Consider the following 20,194-nt stretch of genomic DNA (forward strand, 5'->3'; position numbering starts at 1 on the left):
TTGACTCTAAATAAGTCATCTTTGGAAGTGCTAGGAAGTTAGAGATGTTACAAGTGCCTGTTCCAAAATGCTTAATGGAAGAGTGTGTGGAAAGTTTTAAGATGAGACATATCTCTTCACAGGCACACATTTGCAGGACTAGAGTTTGAAATGTGACTATATTTCATGCCTTGCTGGAATTGGTGTGGCCCCTAGAGGTCATCAAGGCCAGTTTGTATGTTACTTACGCCCTTTAACATACAGCAAGTTGTGTATTAGCAAAAGCAGCACAATGTGTGAACTGAGCATTAGTGATTTAAACTATTGTATTCCTATGCCACTTTTCATTCAAATGAATCTCAAAGCAGCTTATAAACAATAAATAACAATAACGTAATGAAACATAATAGAACATCACAAATACAGCATGAATCATATAAAATAATTAACGTATCAATAAAGCAATTACAATCTATAAAACACTATTAACAAAATAGGAACTAAAAATGAGCTAAAGATCACAACTACAACAGAAATCATATTATATGATTAACAAATCAATATGGCATTTCTGATTCCACATGTTGTCTTGTCTTTTGACTAGGAGAACCTCCATCTTATAACTTGGTTATAGCTAGGCTGCACCAGTTTCATCTCACTTACACTGGCAAAAGCCAAATGTGTGTTTTATCTGCTGTACAATTAGGAGAACATGCCTTTTTGCTTTCAAACTCGGCTTTTCTTTTCTTTAAACACTGCCTTTTGATGTGAACTCTCAAATCAGCTTTGGTGATTTATGACTCGTTCTTCCCTTTAATAAAACTCCCTGTATTGTAAAAGTCCAGGAAAGTTAAATCTTCCATGGTTGCTATAAATTATGAAAAACTTCAAAGAAATCCTAGAGAAAGAAAAGGCATGATATTGTGGTTATAAGGCAACAGGGATGGGTTTCAGAAGACCAAAGCTTTATTTTTGGCTCTGTTGCATACCACACAATCTTTGGCAAGTTGTTTAAACTCTTTACCCTTATTTCACAGATCAATAAAACTGGGAGGGGAAAGAGGTTTCACCTCACATAGTGTTGAAAGGCTAAGACTGCAAAGTTAAATGCCAGAAGCAATTTTTACAAGCTTTGCTCTGGAGTAGTCACACAGACATCCATTGCATTTTTCTGTTAACTAATTGACTTTCGAGTTACTCTGGCAGGCTTCAGCCGAGATTCATTCAAATTCATGGGAGTTCTACCTTGATGAGATGTGGACTTCCAACTGAAAATTAATTAGTGATTACATCATTTCCCCATTCTTAGGCAAACTGGTTTATACGCCAGATGATTGTGACTCATAGCAATGACTTGTATTGTCCTTTTTTCTTTCTAACATATTCAGACATTTCTCACATAAAGGATCAATAGCTATTTTGCTCACTGAATTCCTAAAATGTTTGATCCACACCATGTCCATATCATAAGATATTCTTGCTTGAAAAGGAAATGTGAACTTGGTCCAAATGGCTCCAGTTCAACACAGGGCACAACATATGTGAAGTTACACATATACGTGAAGTTAACACAAACAATTGGGATCTCACCACCAGTTGTTGAGTGCAGAAAGGGAATGGAAAGCAGAGTTAAGTCCAGCTCCCCTCACCCCCCTAAAAGTACAGATATCCTTTTCTGAATTAAGGTCTGTGTCACCTAATGTCAACTAATCTGGGGGGAAATAATCTTTACAAATAAACCAAGGCAACTGGAAATCTTGTTGTTGTTGTTTAGTCGTTTAGTCGTGTCCAACTCTTTCTGACCCCCTGGACCAGAGCATGCCAGGCACTCCTGTCTTCCACTGCCTCCCGCAGTTTGGTCAGACTCATGCTTGTAGCTTCAAGAACACTGTCCAACCATCTCGTCCTCTGTCGTCACCTTCTCCTTGTGCCCTCCATCTTTCCCAGCATCAGGGTCTTTTCCAGGGAGTCTTCTCTTCTCATGAGGTATCCAAAGTATTGGAGTCCCAGCTTCACGATCTGTCCTTCCAGTGAGCACTCAGGGCTGATTTCCTTCAGAATGGATAGGTTTGATCTTCTTGCAGTCCATGGGACTCTCAAGAGTCTTCTCCAGCACCATAATTGAAAAGCATCAATTCTTCGGCGATCAGCCTTCTTTGTGCTAACTCCCACCCAAAAGTGGTTACTTAAATGACCTGCAACTCAAGTAGCTGTTAAGGTTCATGTAGAACAGGGATGGCTAACTTATTGCCTTCCAGATATTGTTGGACTCCAACTCCCATCAAGCAGGGCCAGCATGGCCAGCGGCCAGAGATGACAGGAGCTGTAGTCCACAACAACAGCCAAAGACCCATAGGCTAGCCATGCTGCATACAGAAGCAGGTTAAACCTAAAGCTATTTAGACCTCAAGGCATTTGGAACTTAACCACCCAGTCAAAAATGAAACATTTTGAACTTATCTCACTTCCATCTGAAAATTGTGCCTGGCCAAACTACCAATTCTGCATAACTATTCTAGAATGAGGAACCACCTTTCCTTTAATTCTGATCACCCTAATCAAGACTGGTAGGTCATTTTGGGTCTCCCTTTAAGGCAGTTTTTAAATTGTTCTCAATTTTGTATTTTACATTGTTGTGACACTCACTGAGATATTATAGTGAAGGACGGGTAACAGTAGTAGGAGCAGGAGTAATTCACAACGCACACAATGCACTTCTAAAAAGATGATACACTCTTTTTTCTGAAGCACATCAATGAAAAACAACAACACCTTTTGTTATCTCAGTGTTGTCATTTAAAAAATAAAAACACGTTAATCACAGCAACTTTACATAGCACTTTCAGCCCAGAACCATTTACTCCCTGCTTGTGGGAAATGATGCTTTGAAAGTATGGAATGAAATCATAACACATAACTTTGCGTCAAAGTTATCAGGGCTGTTTATCAAAGGAATACTGCTCTCTTTTTTCCACAAAACCCTTTATTTAGGGATTTCTGTGTTTATTATTTTTTTAATGGTTGTCTTCTTTAAAAAGCAAGCCAATGGGTTTTCCCTTGGTACTATTACCTGCAACAGTTTTGTTCTGAATAATATTTTTCTGAATTACAGACTCTGCTGTGCAAAGGAACACACACACACACACACACACACACACACACGAATATGACATGCTTTCAGTATATCTGTGAGGCCAGGATGGATTCTTTAATTCTGGGGTGTCCCCACTCAAATTGGGACTGTTGAGATGCATGCCACAGTCTTAAGTTCTGTATTGATATTTGAATTTCTTCCCCTCCCAGAGTTTGCCTGGCCTCATGTCTGTTCATGTCAGCAGTACATAGATAGACAATGTTGTTTTCAAGGCCTCTTGTGAACTGCCTTAAGTGCTACTGCCTCCTTTTAAGGTAGAAAGAACTGGCAACTGGGAGTTGTGTGTGGAAGGGGAGATAATTTTAATGAAAGAATAAAGCTTAATTTAATACTAAATCATTGGGAAATGATCTTAACCAAGTCAGTATTTCTTTATTTTGGCTAATGTCAGAGATGCAGAATCCATCTTACACGTATAAAATTTAAGAGCATTTAAAAGCATCAATCACTTCACCTCACGTTTCATGGTGAACTTAGCTAATCCACAGTTTCCAAAACAATGTGCAGACTGAAACACAGTCATCCTTGGAAATCTGCCCTTCTCTGAATTTTCCAGTGCGGTTCTCCCACCACATAATATGTACAAAAATGAAAATTCTGTTGCTTTCGAATGCTTATTTTATTTTAATATAGCTGTATTATTTTTACCATTTTATTTATTTTATTTTCAACAAGTTTCACAATCTCTTATTTATTGGTTCATTTAGAAAAATATGCTATACTCCTATTCAGAAATAGTATCTGAGCGGTTTACAACAATTATACATGAAACCAAACAGTGAAGCCATATTAAAATGTTAAAATCAGAAATCAGCTAACAGCTATTGAAAGACGTATTGTTTTAATTGTCTGCATAAGCCTGACAGAATAGAAAAGTTTTCATTAGGGGCTTAAAAATCGAAAAGTTACACACATCAATTAGAAACACTAAAAAAAAAAAAATTAAAAGTATTTCTGTTATATCAAAAATATAATTAATGAATAATTGTAAATTGTGCTGATAAAGCTTTTTTTATTTTCATGATTTTATTGCTCCTGTTACATTGTCTTTCATTACAACCAATATGCTTCTGATAATTAGAATTCTCAGAGTTTGATGATCCAGTCATTGGCCAAGGATAGTTTTGCAGCTTTCCATTTTTTTAAAACCATACATCATTTTTGCTACCACAATCATACAGGAGGTTAATTCTATATGTTATTAAATGAGACATATAAATAATAATAATAATAATAATAATAATAATAATAATAATAATAATAATAATAATAATAATAATTTATTATTTGTACCCTGCCCATTTGGCTGGGTTTCCCCAGCCACTCTGGGCGGCTTCCACAAAGATTAAAAATACATTAAAATGTCACACATTAACAACTTCCCTGAACAGAGCTGCCTTCAGAAGTCTATTAAACGTCAGATAGTTGTTTATCTCGTTGACATCTGGTGGGAGGGCGTTCCACAGGGCGGGCGCCACTACCGAGAAGGCCCTCTGCCTGGTTCCCTGTAGTTCTGTTTCTCGCAGTGAGGGAACCGCCAGAAGGCCCTCGGCGCTGGACCTCAGTGTCCGGGTAGAATGATGGGGTGGAGACGCTCCTTCAGGTATACTGAGCTGAGGCCGTTTGGGAGGGGGGCAGTAATGTATTTGTCTATCTATAATATCAAGCCTTTTCTGGTGCCTCAGGACAGCTAAAAGCACTTAAACTCTATTAGAAATTATAATTCATTTAAAAAAACAAAACAAAACAGAGAAAGTGCAGCAGATTAAAACAAAAGCACTGGGGGGAAATTTGTCGGAGAAAACAAATGCCTGTATAAATGAGTGGGGAGTGAAATGGATTCAGTATTCATTTAAAAGCAAATCTGCCTATTTCATACTTATCAAAACCAAGATGCAAACCCAAACATAGCCATCCTTCAAAATTCACACTCCTCTGAATTTTGCAATGCAGTTCCCCAGCCACGTAGTGTGTTCAAAAAATGCATATACTAGGATAAAGGATAGCCTAAGTATACATGTACATATTAGGAGAAATTTACATTACAATGCTGATAAATTTTCATGAAGACTTCCTTTAAAAAATCACAGGCAGATATGGAAATAGGCCGAACTGAACTGAAGACTGTAAAAATGAGAAACTGAGAGAAATAAAAAATGACAGATTTGCCTATCCTTAAGCTAACCAGAAAGGTGGCCTACTTGTTTGTATGGCCATGTGGCAAAACTTCAGAGCCTTCTGAGCTAATTTTATATATTGAGAGAGATTGTATCCCGGGAATAGGTCAACATTAAATTCAGTCCATGAGTTCAATATCTGCAGGTTTTACAGATCATTTTTAAATCAAAAGCTTATTTAGATTCTTCAAATGTTTTGGTTTAATAGCTGGAGTAATAATGAGACTTATAAGCTTTTGCACTCTCAGCCCCCCTGTTAACCAAAGCAATTTAATCTGCTTGGACTTTAGTAGTCAGTAATGTCCTTCATTCTAAGGTTGATGGTAGCGCAGTCCAGTTTTAAGTATTAAGGATCAAGAAAGGCTTGTTCTGGATTAAAGAGTCACCTGCTATAGATTAGCTATATGACAAAGCATTTCCAAACAGAAGTTATATTAAACTGTTTTTAGCCTCTGCTCACAGCTGCTGTGATCGTAGCTGGAAAATGTGAATATTCATCAGGAAAACACATCTGCATCACCAACCATGCAGTCACATGGATAACTGATCCAAGTCACAAAGGTTGACCCTTCTGAAGGCTGAGATAAAGCAAAAGTCAAACAGAAGAGCTGGCAGAGAGCTCTTCTTTTCCATGACTGAAATGACTCTGCATGATGCAGACCTTCTGTGCATTGTTCACCTATAGCAGCAGTCTGTGTTGAAAACCCCCAGTAAGATTGGCCCAGTTCATACAGTCCCCCCCCCGAGTGGTCCCATGGCCATCACTGTGAAGAGAAAGTAATTTATGAGCTGACTGGGCCTTACAGCATCCAACTGATGATTCACATAAGCTTTTAAAAATGTTCTCATGGAAATCATTGCTGGGAGACAGGGAGAAAGTGGATTGTTCTTCCAAAGGGATTTTAACATATAACCACCGGGCTATCGACTCAGGTTTATTCTCCTGGTCTCCCCAGTTCATGTCCCAAGGGCCCTTTAGCTTTGGACACTACTAGAGATAGTGGAAGACCTTTGAGGTTCTTCAGAGTTTAATTTGGCTTTTAAAAAGGAGACATTCATAAACCTTAAGTTCTGCATTGTTCAGACTAAAAAGAGTGTTGGGCTCCATTGCGTTATGGTAGCTACAGTTCTTTCTAGAGTGCCTGTAATACAATATAGGTTCTAAGGTGTCCTTAAAAACTATAGTACTCAGGATGTCTTACTAACCTGTGCATATCCAATCAGAGAAACACTTTTCTAAAACGTTTATACAGACTCTCCAAGTGTCCCTATTTTTCAGGGACGTCCCTGATTTAGAGAAGCTTTGCTGGTTTCTGATTTGATCCTGGAATGTCCCTCTTTTCCTTAGGATCTCCCTATTTTCATTGGAAAAATGTATGGAGTTATCCGACCCCTGAGCTGTCTGTAGGCAATCCTGTATAGCGAAGGGTTTTTTTTAATGTCTAAAGTTTCATTATGTTTTTATATATGTTGGAAGCTGCCCAGTAAGATGTGTAGGGTATGAATTGTAAAATTATCATTATGGAATGGGATGTCCCTATTTTCATTAGAGAAATGTCGGACGGTATGCTTTACAATACAACTGAGCATCATGAGTTGAAGGGATTCATGTTCTGATGCTGGAAAACATGGACTTTGGGGACTACACTATTATCTCTCTATATATACACATTTACCTATCAAGCTCTTCTCCATCAAGAAGGTTTTTGAAAAATGATTTGAAAACCATGCACATCTTATGTTTTATTTCCCTTCTTCAGCCTTAATTAATCTGGAGGTGAGACATTCAACCTATCTAAGAAGGAATTTAGCTGATGGCAAGTTACCCACAGCCAAAGGCCTTGTGTCTTCTCCATTTTTATGGATGCAACATTCTCTTTCCATGTGCTCTGGATTTAAGCATGGACCTATCAGGTTTCTTTTTTGCCAACTGTTCATCTTTTCTTCAAAAGTACGTTCCCCCTTCTTTGTATTTTCTGTGGATTTCCCCACAAATATCTCAGAATTCAATAGAAAGCCAGGAAGTCTAAGCCACAATTCTCATTTGATTCTTGTAAATTGAAAAATAGAATCAGCTGTTCTTAACAGTACATCTTGATTGGGAGTTAAAATCAAATGGTGAATACTTCTCCTTGTCAACAGATCCTTCTCTCCGATTTCATCAAGGAAGACGATCAAGAACAGCTGATGGATGGGCCACCTAGATGGCCATGTGTATTACTTCAGTTTTAAAGCATATATTAATAATGCTTTTCCTTTCCCAGAAGCACACCATTCCGTGCTTTACAGCTGCTTGTGCATTTCTGACATATAGAACAAATACCACAGAGAGAAATAAATAAAATAAAATAAAATAAAATAAAATAAAGGTTTACCAGGGCTCATTTTAAAAATGAAATACTCTGAGCATGCACATTTTCACATTTTAATTTCACTTAAATCAAAACACCATCGTGACTACACAAATAAAACGGACTTCGCTTCTGCTACTATACAGATCTACTCATTGTAGAAAAGGACAGTATTTTTAAAAATAACTATAATAAAATAAACACCAGCAATTATGTACATGACCAGTCATCTGCTCCCTGACTCTTATATATAGTAGTACAGTATGTTTGTCCAAGGTGCATCTGCCGCTGTTTGGGTGATCATCTGGGAGCCCCGTGGGACCATGGACTTGGGCATCAAGGGCTAGCCTTAGCTGATCCCTCCCAATTTACAGGTTGAATGTGGCAGGAGAATGAGAGCTGAGAACGCCGAGAGTCTTAATTCAAGGGTAACTATCATAACTAACACGGTGCCCTCTGGAGGTTGGGCACTACAACGTCCATCAGCCCAGCTAGTTAGCAATGATGGGAGGCGAAGTCTGAAACATCTGGAGAATGGGTCAGTTTCTTTCATTTTCTTATTTTCCCATTGCTAAGTTTCGTTCTCCACATATCCACATCAGTTTGTGATTTTATTTTCTTAAAGTCCATGTGAAAATTCATCAGCGTTTCAGTGCAATTTTGTCTTAATATACACATTTTTGTATGTTATTTCCACTAGCATATGCATTTTTGTGCACATTTTACCAGAGTATGTGCATTTTTGCACACAATCCTTGACTGGATTTAGGACTCAGCTACATTAGTAAAGAAAAAGCATTTTATATGGGTTATAACACTGTGACACCAGACAGTGCTGTGGAGTCCTGTCTTTCGCCAACGTGATTTCACACTATGAGGTTTATAACTCATTTTCCTGAACACATTTTTGATGTGTCTAGATCCAGCCCCAGTTTGAATGCACTGCAAAATTTGGAGAAGTGCAAGGATGGCTCCATTTCAGTTTGTGTTTGTTTCAGAAAGTGCATGGTACATAAGTTCACATTTAAAGGCAAACTGAATCATATTTCTCCCCAATCTGGAGGGCTACATTGGCTACCCTTGCTCAGGCTTAGAACTCACATTTGATGGGAAATGTACAGTGCAACACAGCTTTTTCTGTGCCCCAGCAATACATCTTCAAAAACACATGCTTCATTATACCTCCTGCACACATCCAGCGATTCTATTCATCTGTTGAATACAGGTGTGCAGCCACCTGGCAGAGCAGACTTGAAGAAAGAAGTGAAGCTATACCCATATCTAGCTTGCCAGACCACATTCCCATGGGCCAAAGCCATGTTGGCAGCAGAGGGCTAGCCTGTTGTTGGCCTCTGTCTGTCTCAAGAGACAATAGAATGCGCCTCCATGGGTGGAGTAAAACCGCTGTGGTGACATCACTGAAGTGACCTCCCCAGGGTGCAAACCTGGGCATTGTGTATGGCGGTCCTGAGCCGCCCAGACGGCAAGACCCCCCTCTCGGCTATACTGATGTGGTTCAAAGGAAAGCAGATGTCAGGAGTCCAGATTCCCAGCTTGATAACGCAGTAAGTGTGGGTAATTAAAAAGGAGGACTTATTGCAAAAACAAACAGGTAGCTCTGGACGGCTATGACAAAGCTGCTGGCATCATTACTCAAGATGACCCTTCTGAAGACTCCTTCTGGCCATGACAGAAGATGTTGAACTTACGACTCTTACATCTCTTGTTCAGCTTCCTATCTTGAAGCCCTCCCATTCGCCGACTTTTCAGACTTAGTGGATCAGCTCCAATTTCCTCCTGTGCTGAGAGGCTGAGTCTATTTGTGCCTATTTGTGCTTCCTGCAAGCTTTGGTTGTGTTCCTGCCTGCTCTCAGCTACTGCCTTATCAGTCGGTTCATCAGGGTCAGGAAGAGCCGAAGTCTGCAGCTGCCTGTCTAACATCTAAGCCTCTCTGTTCCTGGCTGCTTTCTGCAGTTGGCTGCAAATCTTTGCTCGGAGCTGGCTCATTCCTGACACCAGTTTGTCTGCAGGAGTTGCTGGAAGGAGGCATTCAAGGCACCATCCAACTGTCTTAGGGACACCACTCCACATTTATTTAGGTTTTACTCCTTAGCCCTTTCTTCTCCCAAAGATGCTCCACAAGGCAGCAGAGCTTTAGGATCAGAGTTTTCCTTCTCCTAGATGAGCTGCCTTCTCAGGTTGATGAGCCCCATCTGCCCCTCACTTCCCTCTACAGCACATGCAGAAACAGCCTTCTTGACCAAGGGACCCACTATGGTTCTGTACCCAACTCTAATTTGTCAACCTTCCTTGCAGCAACCTGTTCCCCACTGTAAGGGGGGAGACTGCACTGCACATTCTTGTTGGGAGTTACTGCAGACAGCTGTGCACTAGTGCAACGTGGCTTGTGGAAGCAGGGTGTGTTGATTTAACATACTTTGGAACCTTTTAAAAAACATCTCAATGTAAACATGCCCAGAGCACGTCAAAAATCAACAACTCTTGAACCAAAGCCAGGATTTCTGGGGTGTATTAGAAAGAAATATCCTCTGTAATTACTTCAAGGCATAGAAAATCCATCATAGCCCAGTTATATTATCACAGCAACTAGTTAGCCGCAATTAAGAGCTTCTTTCTTATTTCTAATTAAGAGTTTTCTTCACTTTTAGCTGGGCTTGGTGATGCTATTGTTCCTTTTAATGCAGATATGTTTCTCCCCAACCCCCTTCTCCTTGGAATAATTAAACAGCTTGTAATATATTTCCCGAGCTGAGTTCCCTCATCTAGCAAAAGTTTCTTCTTTCCCCTACAAGATGGTTGTCAGCAATAATCAGAACTAGAATAAAAATTGAATCTTGAATTAATTTGAATTGTAGTGCCAAATTTTGGCAGGTGGTAAAATCAAAATATCTGAAAAATATGGAAGTTGGATAAACAGATACTGACACTGCTTTCCAGGGCAGACAAAAACTTGGATCTATAAAGGAGCAACTGAGGTCTGGATGCCTAAATCATCTGACTTCAGTGGGAGAAATGGGCCAATTAACAATTTAAGACAATTAAAGCACTTCCTTTTTTTTAAAAAAAAAAAGCTTACTGTTTATAATTATGGAAAATATTCTGCTTTCTGTGGAGCATTAATTTTTGTTCAAGTTACGTTCCTTTTATTTCAATGACCATTTCTGTATATAAGGACTTTTCCAATATAAGCAACACCCTAGAAAGATTAATTGCTACCTTTGAATAAATATTTGAAATATAGTAGTAGCAGTAGTAAAAGTAGTAATTTATTATTTATATGCTGCCCACCTGGCTAGGTTGTTCCAGCCACTCTGGGCCACTTCCAACAAATTAAAACATTAAACAAAGTAAAGCCATCAAACATTAAAACTTCCTATACCGGGCTGCCTTCAAATGTCTACTAAACGTCAGATACTTCTTTATCTCTTTGACATCTGATGGGAAGGTATTCCATAGAGCAGGCACAACTACCAAGAAGGCCCTCCGCCTGGTTCCCTGTAACCTCACTTCTCGCAATGAGGAAACTGCTAGAAGGCCCTTGGAGCTGGATCTCAGTGTCTGGGCTGAACGATGGGGGTGGAAACGCTCCTTCAGGTATATTCATTGCTCAGATTTTTCTGCAACCAGGCCTGGGATCATTTTAAAACAGGGATGGAAAAATGCATCAAGTTTATTTTATTTTTCTCCATTTCTCATTTTTCCAGTCGTAAGTTCAACTCTTGACATTTCTTCAAAGTTTCTGAATTCTTCTTTTAAAAGTCCTTGTGAAAATTGATCAGCATTTCCCTCTATAATACATATTTATGCAAAGCAGGCAAAGAAGAAAAGTCTTCCCCCTAAAAAAAGCTAAAGAAAGGTCCACAAGTTCCCATACCTCTTTTTCTAGAAAAAAAGAGCCCTGGATCTTTTTACTAAAATATGCATATTGTAATGATTTCATTTATATATGCCAAAATAGCTTCTAAGCTGTTTGCAACCATAAAATCAATCCATTTTAAAAAATGTAAACCATAAAATCACTTGTTCAGTTTGGAAAAATTCTTGCCTAAACTTGTGTGTCAGCAGAATGCCAATGCATTCTGCCAACACAGAGGGGGCATTTTATATTTCAGCAAGGCCCACCTCCATGTCACCACAAGCTGATATTTATCAGGCTTTGGCAAAGCTAACCATTAACTGACCATTGTGTCTTTACTGGGCAGTGAAGAGGAAGACATTGTTTCAGGTAACCTGGTCCTGAGTTACTTAGGGCTTTGTGTGTAAGTAGCAGAACCTTAAAAGTAGCTTGGTGGCTAATAAGCAGTCAGTACAGATCCCTTGAGGGGACGCGGGTGGCACTGTGGTGTAAACCACTGGGCCTTGGGCTTGCCAATCGGAAGGTCAGCGGTTCGAATCCCCGCAACAGGGTGAGCGCCCGTTGCTCGGTCCCTGCTCCTGCCCACCTAGCAGTTCGAAAGCACGTCAAAGTGCAAGTAGATAAATAGGTACTACTTCGGTGGGAAGGTAAACGGCATTTCCATGTGCTGCTCTGGTTTCACCAGAAGCAGCTTAGTCATGCTGGCCACATGACCCGGAAAAACTGTCTGCGGACAAACGTCCGCTCCCTCGGCCAGTAAAGCGAGATGAGCGCCACAACCCCAGAGTTGTTCGCGACTGGACTTAACTGTCAGGGGTCCCTTTACCTTTACAGATTCCTTGGCACTGCTGTGATGTGTGTCTCTTAAGAAGCTGCTCTCTACCCATGCCATGGTGTTCAGTCAGCAAGAGGCATTATAAGTACACAACATACTTATGAGGACGGAACAACACGATGAAGGAGAGAAAGGTTTGCTACCTGGAATTTCACTAACGATCTTAATGCCTTCTCCAGAGCTATTTTGGCTGCATGCTGGAAAGCAATGCTTATGGATCACAGGGGATCTGGTTACTATTTCGGCTACGCAACAGAAAAGAGGAAATGTGTGTCAAAAGTTCAGCCACAAGGTGGAGGACTTTAATGTTGTTGTGGGTTTCTTCTTCTCGTTGCTTGCCTTCTCATTGCTAGGACTACTTGCTTTTACATTAACGTAAAAGTGAAGTCGTAAAATAACCAGGCAAAGATCTGAAATTAAAAATTATACTCTACCACTACACTGAGAAACATCTGAAGAAGAATAGTGTCCAGATTAGTGTCTCTGTGTGTACATGTTGCACATCCTAAATATATGAATACATATTTCAATAATTTTTGGCAAAGTTTCATTATTGAGAATAAGTAGATATAATATGTATAACCAAATGACATGGATAGATAGAATTTTTTTTGAGGGGGACTGTATTATTAAGCATTATTTTGCTTGTAATTATAGAACAATTAATATTAACCTTCCCTTGATGTCTGCTTTAAGCTAGTCTATTTTTAAATGTTATTTTAGGAAACCATGTACCATCTAAACCTATTAGAGTTCTGTGGTTTGGAGTATCAGGAGAAACTATTCTGCGAACAAGATCCCTCTCCATTTTCTGCCTTGAGGATATAAATGATGAAATAAATGAAAGCTTTTAATCTTATGTAGGATGGATTGCTTCACTTTCACCCCCATGGATTAAAGTCACCAAACCAAAAGCAGAGCTCTGTTCACAGTGCATATTATAGCTGTAACATAAATCAGACCAAAGGGCAGAGTAATAAAAAGGATAAGCAACAGTGAAAACTAAAACCATAAAACATACTGCTATTGAACTAAAGACTTATTTTGTAATCTAAGAATCTAGTGTTCTGCAGTTGTCTTACTTGCCTGTGCAGAACTGTCCTATTGGCACTCATACATCCGAGATCTTTGCTTTCAGCTTGCCTGTGGGCAATGCTATCTGTGTTGGAAACTCAAGACAGTTGAGCAAGTTTTGCTGTGCCTTTATGAAACCTTCTTAAAATGCTGGCTGCAAATGCTTCCCTGTACCGACTTACTTGGAAGTAAGCCCCATTGAACTCTTTGAGTTCTCAGTAGACATGTATATGGTTGCATTATACTCATGGATGTAGAGATATCTGAATTTACCTTTGGGCTTTGGATGGTTTGGATTGAGTGGTGGCATCCCTCTGCTCGTTTCTGTTGCGTCAGCTGGCCTCCTGCTGGCAGAATGAAGTCAGCATGAGTGGAGGCCATTGCTACATCCTGAACAAAAGCCCCATCAGTGGAGGCCAGTGGGCACTCCTGAAATGGGGCATTCCTGGGGTTGGGTTAGGGCAGAGCCAACCTGGGATCTGCTGAATCCTGGATTCAGTTAAGAGTTGGCTCAGGGATCAGACCCAACTTCCTGCCCCCCATCTTCCATCATGAGTGGCTGGGCTATATATGGTGTGGTGGTTCTGCTGTTACACAGAGCCTCGGTGGCAGTAGACTGCAATTACCAGAAGTCCTTGGTAAGATGGCCTAGTCAACAGACTTCATGGGAACCATCACATAGTGACTCTTTGCTACAAAATGAGGAGCTATTCTGTTCATAGAATAATAAAACTGGAGAGCTGCAAGGGATCATTAGGATGAGACTGAGATCCAGTGCCAAGGGCCTTCTGGTGGTTCCCTCATTGCGAGAAGTGAGGTTACAGGGAACCAGACAGAGGTCTTTCTCAGTAGTGGCACCAGCCCTGTGGAGCGCCCTCCCATCAAATGTCAAGGAAATAAGCAGCTATCCTATTTTTAAAAGACATCTGAAGGCATACATACGTTTCGGGTTACATACGCTTCAGGTTACATACTCTTCAGATTACAGACTCCGCTAACCCAGAAATAGTACCTTGGGTTAAGAACTTTGCTTCAGGATGAGAACAGAAATCGTGCTCCGGTGGTACAGCGGCAGTGGAAGACCCCATTAGCTAAAGTGGTGCTTCAGGTTAAGAACAGTTTCAGGTTAAAAACGGACCTCCAGAATGAATTAAGTTCTTAACCCGAGGTACCACTGTATTATTATTACCGTCAGAAAGTTATTCTTGATGTTTAGTTGGAATCTGCTTTCTTGTCATGGGAATCCATTGGCTCTGGTCCTAGTCTATAGAGCAGGAGAAAACAAGCTTGCTCTGTCCTCCATGTGACAGCCCTTTAGACATTTGAAGATGGCTATCATAATGTAAAATTAGGGCTTCTGCTTCAACACAAAACAAGAGGCACTGACTATATATGCACAGAGGAAAGAAACAAGAAACAGTAAATGAAAACAAAAGAACAAGGAGAACTATTTCAAAACTATGGATTGCACTATGGAAGCTGCTTTTTGGAACTGCTTTGTTGCTGCTATGAGCTGAGCTTGAGAAGTATTTCAGTTTCAGAGTAAGGTATGTGGACAGTTTTATAGCTGGTTCAAAGGATATATTGACAATTAAGTAGAAAAACTGGAGCGCATTTCATGAGCGTTGGTTGTAGAGATCTTCTTTTCATACCCCATAACTATAGCAATGTTATCAACACAGAGCAAACATAGCACCTTTTTTTTTGCAGTTTTGGAAACAAATAGATTTGTGCTGTTGGCACACACATTTGAAATATAAACCCATTTAATTCTTCATAAGAAAGTGCTTGGTAAGTAGATCCAACAAGCTGGCTGTGGACAGATGTTCTTGAGAAATAATCACATGTGGCTTGAAATGGGGAGCGGGATGGAGAGCACTGCTCCTTCTGCTGCCTTGAATGGATTCTTGAAACACAACCATGCCATACCAAATCTTATTCACAGAGGGTCGCAGGAAAAGTCCTCCTAACTCAGCCTTGACCAGGCTGGTGCCCACTAGATGTTCTGGGCTGAACTTCCCATCAACTTTATATCAACTTTATATCCAAGCTATCTCCAAGACCCTATTCCTGCATAAGAACTTGTGTAGGTTCTGAGATAGCCACTTCCGACCTCGGGAGGAGGTGGTGTTGCGGGCTTCACGCCCCCAACATGTGCACAGAGGCTGGCTTCCAGCCCTGCATGATCAGGGGAATCCTGGGGCCACGTCATCCCCTGAGCCAGCCAATCGGCCCCAATTGGCTGGCTCAGGGTGTGTGTCTTGCCTCATTTAAGGCAAGTGCGGCCCCAGGATCTCCCTCTTTGGCCTCCTGCTTGTCGCTGCCTTTAGCTATTTTTCTTTGTTGGTGCCTGCCATCTTGTGTCGTGGAGCCGCTTCTTGCTTTTTGGGAACGCTGCCGCAGGCCGCCTGATCGTCTTGGCCGCCTTTGGAGGGCTTCCCCCTTTTGGAGATCGAGGAAGAAAAGAGCTGAAATTATTGCCGAGCGTGTTTGCCTTTTTGGAGCTGAAAGCACTTGGGGGGGGGGGTCCTCTTCCTTATGGGCTGGTGCCGAGTTGGTTTTATTGCCTTGTGTTGCTGCTGTTTCTGCGGAGGCGTGGTAACTGGGTCAAAAGCGACCATACTGCACTGAAGTCAGTGTTCTTTCCCTGCAGTGTCTCTGTCTTGGAGCTGAAGGCATACCGCTTTTTACCTGTAACCAATAAAGTTGTGGCCAATTTTAGCCCATTAACCTAATATAATGGTGTGTCATGTGTCTTTATTTCTACTGGTGGGAGGTGGGAACTCACCATGCAACTTCAGGGGAGGCCCTTCTCTTGGTCCCACCACCCTCACAAACACACTTTGTAGGGACATGGCAGAGGGCCTTCTTTGTGGCTGCTCCCAGGTTTGGGAACTCCCTCCTTTGAGAAGTTAGACTGGCTCACTCCTTGTTGTCCTTCTGCTGTCTGGTGAATATTTTAATGTTCGAACAGGCTTTTGGGAACTGGCTGCTTTTTTTGTAATGAGGGGGCTGGTGCTGTTCTGTTTTTGCTGTGATTGTCTCTGTGTTTTTAATAGATCACAAAAACGCCCCCCCCCCACCCCAAGGTTTTAATTCTATTAATTTCAAATAGTTTTTTTTTAATTACACCTCCAGTGCTTTTAGCTGTTCTTATTTCATCTTTAAGCTGCCTTGACTTCCTGTCAAGGAAAAAGGTGATGTATATATAAGTATGTCATCATTGTCATCATCATCATCTGACCCAACCAACGCTGTTTGGGCTGATGGGAGCTGTAGTCCAAAGCTTCTTTGGCTCCACAGAAATAGAGGAATCTAAGGTGCAGGGTTACCCCCAACTGCAATAGCATGCGTCTATCAAATCAATGCTGTTTGTTGCTACACAATTCTGGAATTTGCTTTTCCATTTAAGCAGAAAGAAACGAAGGCCTGCAGTTGCATTTTGGAGACGGTGCCATTCCCCAATAAATCACGATATGGCATTGTTTAATGTAAAAATTATTTTAAAGAGATTAATTGCTTATGTAACTCGAGCTATCTTTGACTCCAGTTTAGCACAAGCCCCTTGGGCGACATCTGTGAAAATGAAAACTGAAGCTGTTTTCCATAGTGTGAACCCCACCCACCAGATGCCTGAGGTAACAGGCAGCGCTGGGTGGGGCCCACTTACGTTCTTTTCCAGTGCAAAGAGAATCCATATGCATGCTGCCAGAATGGTACTTATTTTAGATTAAGAAGAGAACAATAAAACAAGACGAAATGAACAGGCTTAAACAGGAGACAGAGCCGAGGTTGTGCTTTGCAGCCGTAATTCCAGCGAACGCAAAAATGTCTGCCCCCACCCACCATCAAAAGCTATGGCCACAATATACTGAAAGTGGGAAAATAGAATTCAAACTAGCAGAGATACCACCCATATTGATGGACATTTTAAGTACCATGATTATATCAAGGCTTTCTTCCTGACCATACTCAAAATAAAAAAATTCCTTCCAGTAGCACCTTAAAGACCAACTAAGTTAGTACTTGGTATGAGCTAGATAGGTAGCCGTGTTGGTCTGCCATAGTCAAAATAAAAAAATTCCTTAAGTTAGACCAACTAACTTAGTTGGTCTTTAAGGTGCTACTGGAAGGAATTTTTTTATTTTGACTATGGCAGACCAACACGGCTACCTATCTGTTCTTAACCATACATTTGGGAAGACATGCATTTAGAGTTAAACCAGCCTTCTCCAGTCAGAGGCCTTCCAGATATTTTGGACTACAACTTGCATGAGCTGTCTGGGGCTGATGGGAGTTGTAGTCCAAAACATCTGAAAGGCAATAATAATAATAATAATAATAATAATAATAATAATAATAATAATTTATTTATACCCCGGCCATCTGGCTGAGTTTCCCCAGCCACTCTGGGCGGCTTCCAATCAAGTGTTAGAAACAATACAGCATTAATATTAAAAACAGGGCTGGGGAGACTTTAGACTGGGGCAGGCTTTAGACTGGGGCAGGCTGGTTTAACAGCATTTAGTTAATAGTTTTCGGAACAATTTGTCTTTGCCTCCTTCTGAGGCTGTGAAGTGCATCAAAAGCAGCAGTTCCTGATCATGGCTGAACTATTTTAGGGACTGCAGAGCTACTAACTGTGGCCGGTTTTTTGTACCTTTACCTCATTGTATAGGTTTTATTCATATTTGCTTCGCACAAAAACTGGAAGTGAATTTACACCTGGAGCAGCCAGGTGTAGGACAAGGCCACTCAAGAAACATGAGACACTGAACCTGTAGCTAGAAGATATGAACCACCAGCACATCCCCATGAATGGCAGCAACTTGTGCAAGAAGGGTCTCAGGCTGTATGCCTTACTCCAAACTAGGGATGGGTGAATCTGCCAGCTTTAGTTCTTCCAGTTTCTCATTTTTTCAATCTTACATTCAGCTACCCAAGTTTGTGCAGCAATTTGCAGTTTTTTCTTTTTAAAAGAATCTTCATGAAAATTATTCAGTATTTTAGTGTGAATTTTTCCTTTGCTTATTTAGAAAAGTTTTCTCCTGCTTTATCTCGCCGAGAGCCTCCCAAAGCAGCTTTCAAAAGATGGGAGAGACCGTCATCATATATTACAACATTTAAATTTTATTTCCCCCACCCTCCCCACCAAAAGAAAAAGCATATTTAGCTGTACAAGAGCCATTGCTCATTGTTTTAAGTCTTAGCCTTTTATTGAAAGAAGTTCTCAAGACGTCTTATATCGCACTACAAAAACAATATAGTAAAAGAATATTGCCATCTGTTCTATAGATTCCTTCGTGTATAATTACCCACAAAAATGTGTTGGCGTACTAGATTCCTTGTACTATAGGCTATAAAATGGCGCTTGGATCACAGTTTCTATATATAATTACATTTTATGTGAAAAGGGAGAAGAAGCTGAACCTTTGCTTATTTTTGTCAGACACATTAGGCTTCCACCTTTTACTTCATCAGAACCTCCCAACTTCCTTTCCCCCTTACTACTTGACAACATGCTACTGTCTGGCCTGTCAAGTCCCCCGCAGTGCTCCCTCCTCTGGTCCACATGGTGCTGTTCATCAGTAGGGCAGTTTACGCAGGAGAAAGCTATCCCTGGCTGCTGGTTATGACAGCTGAAGGTGGCCTTCAGGAATGGTGGTCCTGTGCCTCTGAAGGCCAGCTGCTGGAAAACTCAAATGGGGCCAAACCCTTGGTCTCTTGCTCTGCTTGTGGGGTCCCTAGAGTTATCTGATTGCCACTGAGGGAAAACAGAGGCTCAACCAATAGGCTTTTGTGTTGAACCAGTGAGGCTATAGTTGTGCTCATTCCAGAGGAAAATTCTTAGCAGACTTAGCTCACCAAGACAGTAGCCAAGTTTCTCTATTTGATTTTTTGTCGCCGAAGTAGGCTACAGGACCCTACCCTTGCTGGAGACCCACAGAGGTGAAATATAGTGCTCGCCTCCTCTTCTGCCCTTTGGCAAATGACTGTATTGTTGAAATGGTGGCGAGATTGTACTGGTCTATTTATTCTGAGGGATGCGGATAGCGCTGTGGGTTAAATCACAGAGCCTAGGATTTGCCGATCAGAAGGTCGGCGGTTTGAATCCCCACGATGGGTTGAGCTCCCATTGCTCAGTCCCTGCTCTTGCCAGCCTAGCAGTTCGAAAGCAAGTAGATAAATAGGTACCACTCCGGTGGGAAGGTAAACAGTGTTTCTGTGCGCTGCTCTGGTTTGCCAGAAGCGGCTTAGTCATGCTGGTCACATGACCCGGAAGCTGTACGCCGGCTCCCTCGGCCAATAAAGCAAGATGAGCACCGCAACCCCAGAGTCAGCCACAACTGGACCCTTTACCTTTATTTATTCTGAATGTTTGTAAGTGATGCCAATAAAGGTTTGATGACATTCTTTGCCATCACACTGAGACTAGACTATCACATTTCTATGTGGCTGGGCCCACCTGAAAGGATCAAAGGATGGCACAGATTCGCCTGCAAGGCAAAAACAGTGGTGGCCCCAGAGAGGGCATCCTCTGTGGCAGCCCCATAGATGTGGAATTCCCTCCCCACAATGATGTGTCAATGGCGTGAATTTACCCAGCCAAAGAGTTTGAAGCTTGCTTAATAGTTTGCCATTATCTCATGTATGCAGATCCTCCTGCTTTTAAGTAATAATAATAAAAAACTGACTCCAACTCTAAAAATGCACTCTGGATGGAAGAACATGGCTATAAAACAATTA

General features: G+C 41.1%; 1 long non-coding RNA gene across 3 annotated transcripts in view; it reads left to right on the top strand.

Moving 5' to 3' along the window:
• Positions 1 to 20,194, top strand: part of LOC310704267 — a 57,317-nt gene that overhangs the window by 23,872 nt on the left and 13,251 nt on the right. The window contains exons 2-3 of one of the 3 annotated variants that reach the window (XR_014524685.1): positions 12,373 to 12,507; positions 14,848 to 14,982. The exons of 1 other annotated variant lie outside the window; for it this stretch is intronic. This is a non-coding gene — a long non-coding RNA (uncharacterized lncRNA). Of the gene's footprint in view, positions 1 to 12,372; positions 12,508 to 13,096; positions 13,196 to 14,847; positions 14,983 to 20,194 lie in introns of those variants that run through there. One more of the 3 variants, XR_014524686.1, reaches the window with a different exon arrangement.

Source organism: Podarcis liolepis (assembly GCF_965112155.1).
Source record: "Podarcis liolepis genome assembly, chromosome: 3".
NCBI classification, from domain to species: Eukaryota; Metazoa; Chordata; class Lepidosauria; order Squamata; family Lacertidae; genus Podarcis; species Podarcis liolepis.